We start from the raw sequence: 16166 nt of genomic DNA, 5'->3' as shown, positions 1-16166 counted from the left end.
TAATATTATTTTTATTTAATATTTAAAGTGCAATTAAATAATTAAAGTGTAAAAAGAGAATATGAGTTAGTTAGAGAAGAATCTTCTAGAAAGAACCAATCATGAGGAGAGATAAGGATAAATAGAAGGGGTTGGTTCATTGTGCATCGTTGGTGATTTGACATCTTCTCTTGCATTGTGGTTGTAGAGCCTAGGGTTTCTGCAGATTATTAATCTTTGGAAATGATACCTCCCTTTGATTGCATAACAGAGGGGGTGAGAGATTCTCCGAAGGGTTGCTTGAGAGTGAAGGATATCTCAGTCTTTCACATCGGAGCTCATTGAGTTACAGCACTATCTATGGAGAATAATCTGAAGTCACTTTCAGTTTCACAGGATTATGATGATATTTTTGTACCAGCATTCTAGGAGGAGTGAGATGATTTGAGTGGAGGCATTTGGAGGAGTTTTTGTGGTGATTGCAGGTGATAAATCAGATCTGAGACAAAATTGCATCAGACCCTTATTTACGATGATTTTGCTCATATTCCTTTGTGGATACATCATTTCAAGGTTTTGAGGACAGCGATAGCATCTAGGACGAAGGGCGATTCATTTTGATGTATTTTAAAGGAGAAAAAAGGTGAAGTTTGATGTCCATTAATTTCCTGAACAAATCGTACCAGTCTGAAGCTATTTCACAAATTTGTTCATTGGCTCCCATTGTGGCATCGATTTGGATATTTGACTTGGGTGATCTTCTTGGAAAGGAATAGCGATTCCTTTGGCATGGTGGAGAGGGGTTCAGCATTTCAAATTTATTTGTTCTCGGGCCTCCTTAGTATCAGCAGGGGCGATTTGGCAAGAGGGTCAATTTTGGTCATTGGAGGCTTCAAGAACAAAGATATTGCTTACTTCTTCAAGGCGCTATATTCCAGGTGCATTTGACATTGAAATTCCCTTGTAAATTCAGTTTGTGTATTGAGTCCATAGCTGTCATTTGTCTTCAGAAAATCTGAAAGTGGTCACTGTTGTTAGTCCATGAATTTGATATAAGTTGGCCTATGTACTGAGCACATGATTATCAAATGAGAAGAGATAAGATTGATTCATATGTTTGTGATTTTTTGGGTTGCATGCCAACTATTTGACAAAATTACAGTTTGCTATAGTTACATGTTATGCATTATCATCCTTGATTATTGTCCTACTCGTTTGCAAGTCATCCGTATTGGGAAACCAAATTTTCTAGTGTCAAAATTAGTCTGAAGTATTGCATCAATCAGAACAGCATAACACATAAGTGGTCTAGAAACTGCATGAGACACAGGATATACAGTTAGGAAGTTCAAACAGCAAGGTAATCAGTATATTGTTTGACAACATCCCTTGGACATCTTAGTTAATAACAGCAGGGATATTACAGTGGTATCAGAGCTTTCATCCTGCCATCCTATGATCAGATTTGTTGAATGAGTGCAAGAGAAGTCAGGTATTATAATAGGGAACAGCGGAGACAACAGTACCAAAATCCACGAGTACCTGAAGTAGATACATTGTCAGCAGCACTAAGGGAAAGAGATGCTGGTAAAACAATTCAGACTATGGCAGAAGAAGACAAAGATGCACGAATTGAGAGGAAATTTGACACCATGCTTGACATGATGTTTCGATTGCTGGGAAAAATGGAACAATGGTCCAACACAACAATAATTTCCATCAACGTCATGAAGCTGAACATAGTGGAAACAATGAAAATATCAGGAATACTGAAGGAGACAGGTCTGTCTGCTGAACTACTACTAGATGGTTAGCCTCTAGACCTCTTTTCCCCACTTTCACACCAAGGGAAGAACAACCACCAGTTGTTGCAGCCACTACCTTTGGAGATGAGGCAAGGCAATCTTACCAAGAGTACAATGCATTACCTGCTGGTTTGAAGGATCAATGGACCTTTGATCAATTCTTGAATCAAAGGAATAGGAGAGGAGGAAGAAATGATCATTATGTTTTGTCAAGGAATGATTATCAACAGACAATTGGTAAGATCACTATGCCATATTTTGATGGAAACAACAAATGTACAACTAGGTCTTAGGTACAAAAACTTGATAATTATCTATCATTAAGACCTATGCCTGAAGAAGATGCAATAAAATTTGCCACATTACATTTGGAAGGAGTTGCTCATGAGTGGTGGTGCCGCGGGCTAATCACTCTTGGTCACAACCTAATTACCACTTATAATGAGTTCACTGAAAAGCTAATTGAAAGATTTGATGTTAAAGACCTATTGGTGTTTGTTTTATCATCTACCAAACATTAGAATAAGATACCCAAAGGTATTCTATCCTCTCCTGAAAAATTGCTACTGATTCCAAGGTCTATATGTGCGAACAAGCGACTTTAGTGGGATAGCTACTCGGGTAGTGTTTGTTGAAAATCTCAAGGGGGGCTTACGTTAACAAATATCTTTTAAGCTTCTGGACTTAGATAGATTTATCGATTTTAGGCTCTTTCTTTTTTTGGGATTTTTGATATTTAGACTTTCAAAAAGGGAAAAGGGGGATAGGGTTAAGAAGGCTGATCTAATTCTATGAACTCTGGAGACGGTATCAACTGGGTGCTCTCAGGAAACCGCATTTTGCTTCGCCACACTGAGGACAACTACACAAAGCGGGTGCAATCTTCAACGGGTTGTGGGTATGATCGAAGTTTTGGCATGCACAGGGGATAGGCTCAGACTAACTTTGCATAGTGAGATGGAAATCATCAATTCACCAAAAGTATGAGCAGAGATACACCGTCAATTAACACTAATCAAATCCTTCATTCAATTCTAACAACATGAAAGCAAATCTAAATTAACTATAACTAAGTGTTGAGGAAATTGAAACCATGCTAATCATTCGAACAATAGAGATTACAAAGCCTTAAGAGAAAGTGCACATGCAATATATTATTCGAAAATGACCTTCACGCAACAATATGTCAAAATCCTCACACTCTCCAAATGAGAGGAGGTAGCCTTATATAGTTTTTCCAAAATCAATGAACGACCGAGATCAAATAGTGATCAAGGGTCCAGATTGAAAGTTATAAACCCTAATTAGGGTTTCCAAAACTCTATTAGTTTGAAAGAATAAGAAAGTGACATGTGGCACAACTGCTATTGTCATTGAGGCGAGTGTCCAGTTTCCCCTTTTGCAGATTCGATGTATCTAGACACGATGAGCCTGACCTCCTCCATAGTGACACTTGGCAAGTTGCTAATCTGGAAGTCGATGATGTCCACATCATCAGTACATGTGGCAAGAATGCTTTCCCACTCAACTGCTTGGGCAAGAAAGTTCTCGTCAATGAAGAGAAAACTTGCAATCCTTGAAAGATTGCCCTCAATCATCCCCAAGTTTTTGAAAAAGCTCGACTGAATTCTGGCTCTCTGGTTCTTTGCCTGCAAGTGTTTTTCTCGTATACTCTCTTTCTTCCAGATCTCTGATGGTGCACGAAACACCTTACTCAAAATTTCTTTGACACTTTCCTCTGTTTCGAAGGACTTAGTCTCGGATTTCTTCAGGACTTCAATCTTGGTGACTAAAGCATAATACCAGGTGTTAAAGTCATATCTATCCCCAACTTGTATGACACCTGCATCCACCAAACTCCGTTTTGATAGGCCTCGAATAACCTTCAATTGCGGAAGTATTTCATCTTGAATTTCTTCAATATCTTCCCAATTTGCAGCTAGGTCCTCAATTCGGCTGACTAATGAAGAGGCCGACTCATGTGCTGATACTAAATTTTCTACAAGTATGTCAGCACGTGCCGAAGCGTCTGAAATCCATTCCTTGGCCAGTGTGAATGTGCCCTTCATGTCCTCCATTGACTCTTGCTGAAGAGGCTGCGGAGGAGTGACCGGTATCTCATGGTTGAGTGGCCGGGTGAGATGGAGAACATATTTCCTCCATTGTTGGTTCTCTTCCTCTACCTTCTTCCTTTTCTCCCTCTCCTGGGCTAGACTCGTCTTGAGGGCGTTGCAGGAGTCGTCAAAGTACTGGACTTCTTGGTCCTGGGTAGGCTTACCCAACTCTATAGTGGTGATCTTATAATCCTCTGGGGCAATATTGTCCCGAGTTTTCCCTTCCTTTGGCACAGCTATCTGAACTGTCTGAAACCCTGCACTATCCCTCTGAATCAAAGAGAATTTTTTGGCTGGCTTAGGTGGCTTGACTATGATTGGTTCGTTCACCTTTTCTAGAAATGCTGCTGTATTCTCTTCAGAATGGGTTTCCTTGGGGATCTTATCCCTTATCCTTTCCCTCAGCCAATCAGGAATGGTTGACTGCTCCACAGTGTTTTGATCAAACCCATCATCTGCCCTTCTTGGTCCAATAACTATACCATCGAGGAAAACTACTGGGGGCTCAGGCTCTTCAACTTCCGTGGCTGCATTTGAAACTTGTTCCCTATCTGGATTTTGGACAACTCCTTTCATTATTTCCTCAATTGAAGGAGAAGGCACTCTCACTTCATTATTTACCATATATGTGTCCATCTCTAGCTCTTCAACTGCATTTTGATCAGGCACAGCATATGCGGCACTCAGGATGGAATGACCTTCGTTGGACTGCCGTCTCTCCTCGATAATCTTCTTTCCTCTGGCCTTTCCAGAGCTTCCCACTAATTCTTTCCTCTTCCGGGACCCAACACTCTCTGGATTTCGAGCATTGCCTGCAGAGATACAAGGGTTAGAGGACAAAGAGTCATCTACTCCCATTAAATCATAGGTCAGGGTCACACCTTTAGACTTCAATTGTTTCGTCCTCTCAGATGTCCACCACTTAGAGTACTCGACCATCGACCTCATGAGGTCTGCGACATCTGACTTCTCTCCCTCTGAGCAATCAACCAAGGCTAGTGGCTCATTCCTCATCTTCTCAAAGCCTGGCTGCTGAAGCTCAAGGCTGTCTTCTATTTGATCAGCAACTCTAAATACTTTCATTGCTCTTACCATGCTCAAGGGAATCCTTGACCAAAATCTCCTCCCGATTTCAAAACTATCGGCTGCATTAGCCCAATAATCTTCCAAATCAGCCCTGTGCTCAAATGCCATCCCTTCGACCCTTTTCATCCTATGGAACGGATCAAAATTCTTTCTTGCTTTGTACTGGTAAAAAGGGTACCAAGCCAGCTCTCTCTCAGCAGTGGCAGCGGCTTGTGATGACGGGCATGTTTCTAGCTCGTTTCCAATCGTGAGAGAGGAGGTTCCTGCCTTCTTGTCCTTATCTCTTTAAACTGTCATATATCCCTCCAATTGCCTTACAACCTCGAGTAGCACGACTTAGTTGGTAGGATAAGCTGGGAGCTTATAAGGAGATCTGGAAAACCCCTGAATTTTGATGTAAGTGAAATTTGGGTATTGAATATACCAATATCCGAATCTGCTGATGAAGTCCATAGACTCTTGAGAGAGTCTCTAGTGTAGTCCACCTTGCAGCGTCCGTGTGATGTGCATGAGAAATGTGTCATTCACCCTCTTGAAATGAAACTTTTCTTCCATGTGAAACTGGGGATAACAGTCATAGACGGGAAACTGATTTTCTTTGTTTCCCACTTCCTCTCTGTAGGTGAGGCCTCTGTATCTGTGGGCTCTAGCCAGGGAATAGAACAAGTACGAGCTCATGAAGAAGGTCCTATTTGCTTCCAAATTCTTCAGCTGGTTGTCCAAGTTATCACTTATCATTCGAGCCCAGTCTATCATCTTAACTCCGTTCATTATTTCATTTATGAAATAATACATCCAGGGCTCGAATGGACGCCTTGAGGATTCCCCATTATCCTGTTCAGTAGGACAATCATATCTTCAATATCTTACTTGAAGTACGCCCTCACCAAGCTCTTTCTCTGTAGTTTGGAGGCACCTTTCCTTGGATTGTCCAGCCAGGAATGATTGATGATGGTGTCATACTCCTCCAAATGATCCTGATACATGCGATCAACTTCATCCTTGGTTACGTACATAGCATGATGATATTTTGGAATTCTGAGCGGTCATGGTAGGCATGAGGTTGTCTAAACCGAACATCCTCTTCTTGAACTCCCTCAGATTAATATGCCCGAGGTTAGTGTCGCTAACATTCTTCCACTTCGAGGTCATTCTCGACTCAGGAGGAGCATCCTTGTCTACTTGGAACTTCATCGTGCATAAAATCTGCAAGTAAACACAAAGCTTAAGTTAGGAATCAGATTTTGGATTAAAGAAAGTCGAGGCTACGAATGGCTAAGTGCTTGGGGATTTTATTTCATTTTCATACTTAGCCACAAAAATGGGTTTTTCACATGTAAACAATTCAACCTAAGGACATTTATGATTGCAATCCAACAAACCAAGTGTTGTAACTGCAAAACTCTCTTTCCATTTAGTCAACAAAATGATTTTTCTCACTAAAAAATTGAATAAGTCCACAAAAATTACTTCCAATGAATCTGGAAAACTCAGAAAAATGCAATAAATCTGCATTTTAAATCCAACTTCACCTTCGCATGAATGAGAATAAGGCTAGAAGATCGTAAGAAAACTCAGAAAAAGTAACAACTTTGCCTTCTACCAGCTAGTCCCACTCCAAAATCTGCAGATTCTTTGATAAGGAAAATCAGAATTCCTCAAGAAGCTCGCCCAAATTGCAGGAAATATCCTTGCAACACCAAGATTTTCTTCCAAATGACCTTCAATCTGCGAAATACTTCCCAATGTTTTCCTTAGCTTGCACAAAAAGTTCGAACTTCTTGGTGTGAGAATGAAGAAACAAAGAATGTATTTGTAATGAAGTTGATTTCACAATTAGAAACACGTAAATACCATCCAACTCAGGTTTCTAAATTCAACTTAAACCTTGGGAAAGTTTCCAATTCAATTTCGAGTTGTGTTGTCATCTCTTTGAGTTCGAAAATCTTCTTCTTGTGCAAGTTTCTAAATTGGATTCAGTCCATAAATTTGAACTAGGCCTATAGATTGGCATCTTCCAAAAGGTTTCTAATTTGGAACTTAGTCTAAAGATCACCTCAATCTGCAAATATCTTCTTTCCAATTTCAATTCATAGTTCCAACTCGAGTTTCCGTTTTGATTTCCCCAGCTCATTGATCTTCGAAAATCTCTTTTTCAACTTTCTAAATTAGTTAGAAATCCGAATTTTAGGAAGATTTGATGACATCGCTAGCATTTGAATTCAATTTTGAACTTGCTGTTGACTTTGTTTGACTTTCAAGAGTAGGGCGGAGTTTAGAGACTTCAACTTTATGCTTGGGCGGAGTTTAGAGGCTTCAACTTCATGCTTGGGCGGAGTTTAGAGGTGCCTCTATCATCATGTTTGTTTGCCTTAAACTTCTTTTATCCCATTCATAGGGCGGACTTTTGAAGGCTCCCCATTGTTAGGCTCTCATGCTTACTTTGTTAGGCTCTCACCAAGATGGACTTTTGAATGACCTCTCCAAGGCGGACTTTTGGGTTACCTCCTCAAGCATGGCGGACTTTTGAATGATTTCACCAAGGGCGGAGTTTGAAGGTATCATCCCATAGGGCGGAGTTTGAAGAGACAACCTCTAAGGCAGAGTTTTGGGAGGCCTTAAGAGGCTTGCACACCATCATGGGCAGACTTTTAACATCCCTCAACAAGGATGGCGGAGTTTTGAGACCACTCCTAGGGCGGACTTTGGAGGCATCTCTCCATGGCATCATCATACCTTGGCTAAGCGGACTTTTGAAACCATCTCCAAGGGCGGACTTTTGGTCTATCACCGAGGATGCCAGACTTTGGAAGGCATCAAGGAGGGCGGACTTTCATGAGAGATCAAGGAGGGCGGACTTTTGAAACCATCTCCAAGGGTAGACTTTTGGTCTATCACCAAGGATGGGCGGACTTTCATGAGACATCAAGGAGGGCGGAGTTTTGTGCTCCCTCTTCAAGGCGGACTTTCTTCACTTCTCATGAGGGTGGACTTTGATGCCTTCAATGCATAGGGCGGAGATTGGAAGGTTGTCCACTTCAAGACGGAGTTTTTGAAGCACCTCATGGCGGACTTTGAAAGTTTGACCTATTATCAATGAAGCCTGCACCATCACCAAAGCTGTGAACTTCAGCTGCCTATTGAAACATGGGAACACTTCAAGGTTGTGGGTAACCTAAAACTGAAGTGAACCTCTAGAGTAAGCTGGTTCTTTTCGAATTCTTCACCTAAACTAACAATTTCTTTAGGGAAAAGACTGAGGAGGACATATGAAGCTAAAATCTAACCCTAAGGTGATACACCAAAATGATATGTTGAAAAACTTAAAAGTAAGAAAGAGTGACACATAATATGGCAGTAATAAAAACTCTCTTTCACAACCCAGAAAAAGATAACCTTTGCATTAGTAATTTATAAGGAGGCTAGATAACCACAGTCCTAGGAGGAAAGAAAAACTTTCACAATCCAAAACTGATAACTACTAACAAACAACTTATAACCTGCAAATGATTATTCCCCTGCATAAAGGCACTGATATGAAAAGATACAGCTCCAAGGACAAGAAAACCCTCAAGAATCAGCACTAAACAATAAGGACCCACAATAACAAAAGAAAATGGGAAGGAATGAACTAATTGTTACTACAAAAGGTGTAATGTCCCAACTTCGCAAATCTAAGAAAACATGTAAACAATGAATTTTAATGATTGATTAATTCATTTAGGGTGTAATTTGTCTAAATTCATTTGAGTTTATTTGTTATCAATAAGTCAATTCCATATTTAATTCCTAGTGGGATAAAAGGGATAAGCTACCTTAGGATGCCCGTAGCGCTTATCAGGCCCAAGGACGGTACACACCCCCTTGGCCCTCCTGCCAGAAGCCCTTTGTCAACTGCAGTGGGTGGCCTACCTGACAGAGGCCTAGTTCCTGCTATCCCTGTTGCCTAATTCCTCATTTATCTCACTGGGTTTGGATATGCAATTGCTTTATTAATTATCTTGGTAGAGATCATTCCTTTAATTCTTAATTACATAATATGGTTCTTTCTTAATTAGTAGTTGTATAATATTTATTAATTTATGTAATATGTGGAGATGTATTCATATATATATATATATACATATTTATATATATAATTTCATTATCTAATTTCTATATATATAAAGGTGTATCTTAACCATCCTAGAATATAATTATTTTGAATTTGACAGCTACCCAAAATCTATACATTTATGCAATAATACTTATCTATTTTTCAGAATGCAATTTCATTAAATATTATTGTGAATTTAGACAAGGGTCGAAACACTACTTACCTGTGTCTCCTGTTGCTGCGTCCCTTTTTCCCGTGTCTCGTGCGTCCCTTCTCTCTATTCTGTTTTCCGCGTGCCTTTCTTACCCCCCACTTCCTTGCCACGAGTTTACTTAAATACCCGCGCGGGGGGGGGGGGGGTCGAGGCGGACCATCGTGACTGTTGCGGATGCAAGGTGGTGACTGTTCCTGTCACCGTTCCACCTGAACTTTCCTTTTTAGCGCCCAAATGTATAGACGCACCGTTATCATTATAGGGTGTGTTTGTTGGTGAAATACCCTGCGATCTCTTAAGTTTAGCGCCTATTACATTAAGGGTTCTTTTAATATCGTTTATAATGTATTAAATTTTTACATTGTATATTTATATTTAAGATTTATGCATCAATAATTAAATAATAATAATTGTATATTTAATGAACAATGTATTTAAATTGTATATATATATTTTTTATTTATTTATTTATTTATTATTTTTTTATATTTACATTTATTTAGTACTCATCTCTAATTATATATTTAGTCAACATCTTTTTATGGTAAAATTAAATCAGGAGTTAACACATGATTATTACATTAATATAAGACAAGGAGTCATTTCTGATTACAGTATAAATGTTATCTTTTATAATTGCAAAAATGTGGGGTTATGACAAAAGGTATCCCCAATCTGTATTATACCTGAAGATGTGTTACAAAATCATTCAATTTCTGTAGAAAGAACTCCGAAAATTATAGTTTGCAAAGAATAATGAACAAGTAAGAACCCTTACAAAAGAGAAGGAAAGCAGTATATATGCTGCTTCCAACAGCGGCGTCCCACAAAGCAAAACCTAACCACTTGGTCGAATTCCACCCAAAAAGCCCACTTTTAGGGTAAAAAACAAGTGTAAAACTGAAAAGACTTGAACATAAAATCAAGCCACCCCATACTCTGCCATAAAAGCTCCTAAATGCATCGTAAATGGCTCCAAAATATCCCTGACAGGCCTGCAAGCCTTCATTAACGCAAAAAATATCTGGACTCCCTAATAAAGGTAAATAAATATCTAATAAAGTGATCCTTTGTTATTATCACTTCATCAAATATTTATTCATTCCATTTTTACAATAAAGTCAAGATATTGATAAAAATTCAATAAAGTGATAATGCTTTACTTTAATAAACATTTTCACACATCTATACATTAGGATCCAAGTAATATAATAAGTAATTCAATAAAGTGATAATTAATTCCACTTTGATGAATATTTACCTATTACATTTTTACATTTATCAATTTGTAATTTCACATATAACATTTATTAAGTAATTTATAAATTTTTACTTAATAGATATTTATTTTTTATTATATAAATAAATATTTATTCAGTGATAATTTAATAAATTATTTAATAGATACTATATGTGAAAATATAAAATGATAAAATGTAAAAACTTGTCCCTCCCCTAGGCATTTTTCGGGGGTATAGAGAGGAGAAAAAAAATAAAAATAAAAATAAAAATAAAGGCAAATGCCTTAGGCAACTCGAAATACACTTTAGGGAAAAGAAACCCTAAAATGATTCATTTTCTCCTCTCTTTTGGCATTCGACATTTTAAATTCCTATTGTTGCGGAAATGAAGATGCAACACCGCCATGGGGTTTTGGAGGTCTGAAAGTCTGGAAAAGATTTCCTACCGAGTCGAAGAACATTTATTTGACATTTTGCTATGTGTTGGGTGCCACCATGTTTGAAAATTTGGAAAATTTTCGAAGACTTTGCAGGCTCGATTTGATCTTCTATCAATTCACTGCGTGATTTGGGCGCTGCCATGGGGATTTTGCTGAGGGTTTGAATGAATTTTTGGATAGCCTTCATTCCGCCATTACTCTTGCCGCCATAGGTAAGATCTTCCTGCTCCACGCATAGCAATTTGGCTTTGAACAATTATAATGACTGAAAAAGTGAAAAAAAAGCTATAAATTTCTCCTTTTTGCTTCTCTGTTTGATCTGCCCGAAATGCTCTTGGTGATGAACTTGTGCTTGAATTTGTAACTGCGTTTACATGGATGTATACTTCTGTTGTATACCTCCTGCAGGTTGTGGGTTTTTTTTTCTTTTAAAATTTGCATATTGCTGTGTATTATAAGACGCATTTCTTCAAAAGAAATTGATGGCCCTTTTCTTCAAGAACCTCATCTTTTGACGTGACAAATCTACTTGCTCTCTGATTTTTACAATTACAATGTTGCTGTATGTTGCTTCCTTTTGAACATTTTGGAAAGCTCACCATGTATAATGTCCCCTTCTCCACAGTGATTAGTTCTGTTGGCCGTTAGCCTAGTTCGGAGGCCCGTACGCTAGTCGGGGGCAGAAATTAGGGTTTCCTATTTTCTAGGAGGATTCTTTGGTGTTTTCAGGGGCTATATGTGGGAGTTTGACAGTTTGGATTCTGGTTTCCTTCTGGGTTTTCAGAGAGCTTCAGGATGGTTCGACATGCATTTGCATCAGGTAACTTTTTCCAAACTTACTATTTTTAGTAAGTACGACGATTGCTCAGAATATGGTTAAAATCACTTTGGAAACACTTACTATTTTTAGCAGTATGCTATTTTTAGTAATTACTATATTTAGCAGTTTTATTTTTAGCAGGATGTCAGCAGGCTTGTTCAGATGGCTATTTCCGACAGGTCAGTTTGAGCAGTTGGTCTTCCCTCATTTTTTGGTACTATTCTTGGCAAGGGTTCCTTAGCTCAGTTCAATGACTATTTCTGGTAGGGCAATTCTCTCAGCTTGTTTCCCCATATCCTTGGAGCTTGTTTTGGCAGGTTAAGTATTTGATGAAAAATGGTGTTTTAAATTAAATTATAACTTAAGGCAAAGGTTGGACGATTTATTTAAAAGGGGTTGCTTAAGTTATATTGATATATAAGTCATTTCCTTAATTATATATTGGGTGATTTATTGTTGAGGAAAATTACTTTATAGAGTGAAATATTAATACGGCAAGATGGACGCCTTATGGAGAAATAAGTTAATTTTATAATATATTTCACTTATCTACCTTGGATGCCACATTATGATTTTATTGTCATTTTTATAAAGAATATTTGCTTCTATGAGAAGGTCGATTTGGAGAAAGGAGAAATGAAATGTAATTTCAAAATAATGTGAAGTGAATGTGCATTTGGATTTGGCATTCATTTGGAGGGATTGTTGAATTTGAGCCCTCAAAATCTATAAATGAGAGTGTTGGGCTTCTCATTTGGTATCAAATGAATTTGCATCGTTATGCTGCCGAATTGGTGAATGAAAATCTGAGCTTTGAAGTGTGGCTTCCTAGCTAAGTCTCAGTTTCGTACTTGCAAGATAGTATCTAGCTGTGTCCATGTATTCCCAGTGTTGTTGGTGAGTGAGTTGCAGATTGTGGAGTGTTCTATTTGGGATTGGAGTGTTTTCTGGTTGCTGGTCGCGGGACTGCTGAAAGTGTATTTTGCTCACACCTCTTGACCAGGCGATTCGATCATTCTGGGTACTGGCTCATCCTTCCTTCCCACCACTGGCAATGCATATTGTAAGTTTTTAGCATCAAATTTCGATTGTGGATTTTTATATTGCAAATCGAACTTCTCAGGTTAGGCATTGGGTTTTGTGAATGCATTGGGAAGCGTGCAAAAAAATATGGGTGTTTCGATGGCTTTCCTTGGGTTTGTTTTCATTGTAACGGGTATAGCAATTATTTAGAACAGATTTTGGGTGAATTGGGCGAGTAATGAGAGAGTTATGAGCATTTTAGTGAATCCATAGGCTGCTGGTTTTGCAATTCCAGCCTGCAGATTTTGATGTTAGCAGAAATTTTATGTTCTTATTTGGATATTCAGCATTACTCTCTTCTCACATTATCTTGATTATTGTAAGGTTAAGTAGTAGTACTACTAACCAATTTTGGTTTGTAACTCTCACCCTGCTGAAAAGTGGAAAATGCTGGCTTGTCACCTATTTTCAAGTAAATTGTAATTCATTCCTCCCATTGCATAAGTGGTCGAGTGATGTCTGAGTGTAATGGTCCTCCCGCTACATAAGCGGTTGAGTTGAGATTGTTTTGTAATTTCAATCCTCTCGCTGAAATATTGCGGTTGAGTGATATGTGCCTTTGTATGTTTCTCTTGGCTAGTTCACTACCAAGTTTCTTGCATTCCCACTGGATAAGCGGAAGGGGCTGGCTTGCCACCCAAGCATTGTATTGTTTCCAGTGATTTGAAGCTAACGATCCCCTCAACACCATATGCTCTCACCTTCCCACATTGGGCACTTGGTAATCAGAAAGTGGAAGGGTTGCATTTTCCAGCAAGTTTTTAGTTTATGCTTTCTAACTTTAACGGGTTATCTGTTTGTGGATGATTATTATTGGCCTAAAAAAACAAAAAACATAATTGGGATATTACAATGGTATCAGAGCTGGTTTTCCCGCCAGCCTGTGTGTTCAAATTGATCAGAGCACAATTTCTCCCTGCCATCCTGTTGGGTCGTTGTTTTTTGTTGCATATAAGAGTTTGGAAGAATGTTTACTACAGATAAGTCTATTTGTGAGTTAATGCAAGGATTGATTAATTTGATGAAGGATCCAGATATTAAAATGGGGTTCGTGAAGGTTCTTGCAAAATCCAAACATAAGGAAGTTTCTGAAAACAATATCTTTAATACAAAGACAAATGATGGAGTTGGTGTTTTGACACCTAACTTTGAGACAGTGCTTCATGAAGACTCTTTGGTGATGCATGCACCTACCATTGATGAGGTTGTCATTCAAGAAGAATAAAAAACAATATTTGAGGTTGTGCATGATGAATCTCTTAATGTTTCTTATGGAGCTAGTGACAATGTTGAATGCACTCATGTGCTTCTAGAGGAAGAGCAGATGAAAATTGAAGATGTTAAACAAGAGGGAAAGATTAGCAGATTGTTGGATGGAGATTCATGTTATGAAGCTGAAAATATTGCAGTTAATGATGAAGTTCCTAATGACCAAGAGGCTGTCCTATTTTGTGAGTTTAAAATATACCAAAATGATGACATTCAAGGGGCAGATTTAGAGGACCAATCAGAAATTGCATTTCAGAATAATGGGGTTGAGACTCGTAGTTTGAAGAATGAGCTTGACCAAATTCTGAAAGTCTTTGAGCAATGTCCTAAATTGGAATTTTCAGATTTAGGACAGCAGGATTGTTGGTCTAAGTTGGAAAAAGGAAATACTTCCCAGATCGTTGATAACCCATTGTTTGAGATGGGTAAAGTGAAAACATATGACAATCCACTGTTTGAGTGGGAAGATGAAACATCACTTGGTTCTAGCATTGCTCTTGGTGAGAATAGCAATGTGTGGAAATTAAAAGAAGATTCAAGATCTAAGTTGGATGATACTTGGAGCTATGGTGAACACTTTTTAACTAAAGAAAGTAATCAGCCCTTTAGCACTTGGGATCCGGGTATGATGGCACCTAGCGATGACAAGGAACATGTGTGGGATGAATTTCCCTTTGATCCTGATGAAGCTCAAAAAGAAGATTGTGTTGTAGAGTTAGAGGACCATATGGTTTTTGATGATGGAAAGTTTAAAGAGGTTCTAAAATGCAAATCTGATTCACCCATTCATGAAGTTGGTAGTAAGCAAAAAGTTAAAGATTTAGTAGAATCTGATCCTCTTCATGATATCGAGCAATTGCAGCTAGTGGGTGGTGAAGAAAAGGATGGAGCAGCTTTGTGGGCAGCAAAGACAAGAAACAAAGTTCTGATTTCAGTTGCAGCCAATGACTAGTACACCACCATTAAATGTTCACGAGTGGAAGGATAAATTCATGAGGTCCTTTGAGAATGAGGTGCGAGTTCTATCTGGGTTTGACCATACACATAGTTTGATAGAAAAACTCTATTGGAAGGCTCAAATTGAAGAGAGACGGAAGGGAGTTAAGGATGAAGTTGCTCTCCCTAATCTGCAACTCATCAAAGACTCTTTGCAAACATTGAAATCAGAGTGCATACAATTGATCATAGATCGTGATTATGCCATCGAATCAGCAAAGAAGATCCTTAGTGATTTCCAAGGAAAGGAGAGGAAAGTTGAAGAGCTTACTCTTGAGCTTGAGTCAACAAAGGACATGTTAGAAAATACTCAGTTGGTTCTAATGGAGGTAGATGATCAGTTTGCTGATTTCAAACATTTAAGAGAGAAAGAGAATAGAGAAATGGCCAAGGAGATCAATCAGGTAATGGAGGAGCTTGATTGCATTCAGGAGGAGTATGATCTTGTTCTTTGTCCCCAAAGATCTGAAAAAGTGATTTTGGAGCAAAAGAATGTTTGGGTGGAACATGACTTTGATAGTAATCAGCGGGTTGATAGTCCGTTGTTTGATACAGATGCTGATTGGACATTTATTAATCCACTTTTCAAGTTTGATGTGGGAATTCCTTTTGACTTCAGTAGTGAGGGTGGATCACATTGCAGAGTCTGGGATCTAGGTGCAATTTATAACCATGAGATATTGTTTCAAAATTGGAGCATTGATCAAATGCATACTCTTGGGCATCTTCTTTGGAAAAGAATGGATCAGATTTTCAGATTTGGGCTTGCTGATTGGTTGCAAATTAGCCACTTCACTTTATGGTTTGCTCTCATTCAGGGGAGTTGGTGCAATTTCTTTGGTCATGCAAGTAATGGTTTTCAATTGGAGATTGCTTGGAGGTGTTTTCCAGCCTTGGACATGAGTAGATGTGTTGTTTTGGATGACGATTTCCTGTGTTGCAGCAGCTGTTCATCTTCTTGGATTATGATTTTCCTAAAATCAGACCTCAAGACAATCATTTCAGACTTGGTGGGCTACTGGT

The 16166-nt window shown here is 38.6% G+C and overlaps 1 protein-coding gene across 1 annotated transcript in view; it reads right to left on the bottom strand.

The window, feature by feature from the left end:
• The window catches only part of LOC131050804 (DNA (cytosine-5)-methyltransferase DRM2), a 194268-nt gene that overhangs the window by 1980 nt on the left and 176122 nt on the right, over nt 1-16166 (bottom strand). The gene's annotated exons all lie outside the window — the stretch shown is intronic.

Source organism: Cryptomeria japonica, chromosome 2, assembly GCF_030272615.1.
Source record: "Cryptomeria japonica chromosome 2, Sugi_1.0, whole genome shotgun sequence".
Taxonomy (NCBI): Eukaryota; Viridiplantae; Streptophyta; class Pinopsida; order Cupressales; family Cupressaceae; genus Cryptomeria; species Cryptomeria japonica.
The sequence above is the reverse complement of the archived record's forward strand: the minus strand, read 5'-3'. Positions and strand labels throughout refer to the sequence as shown.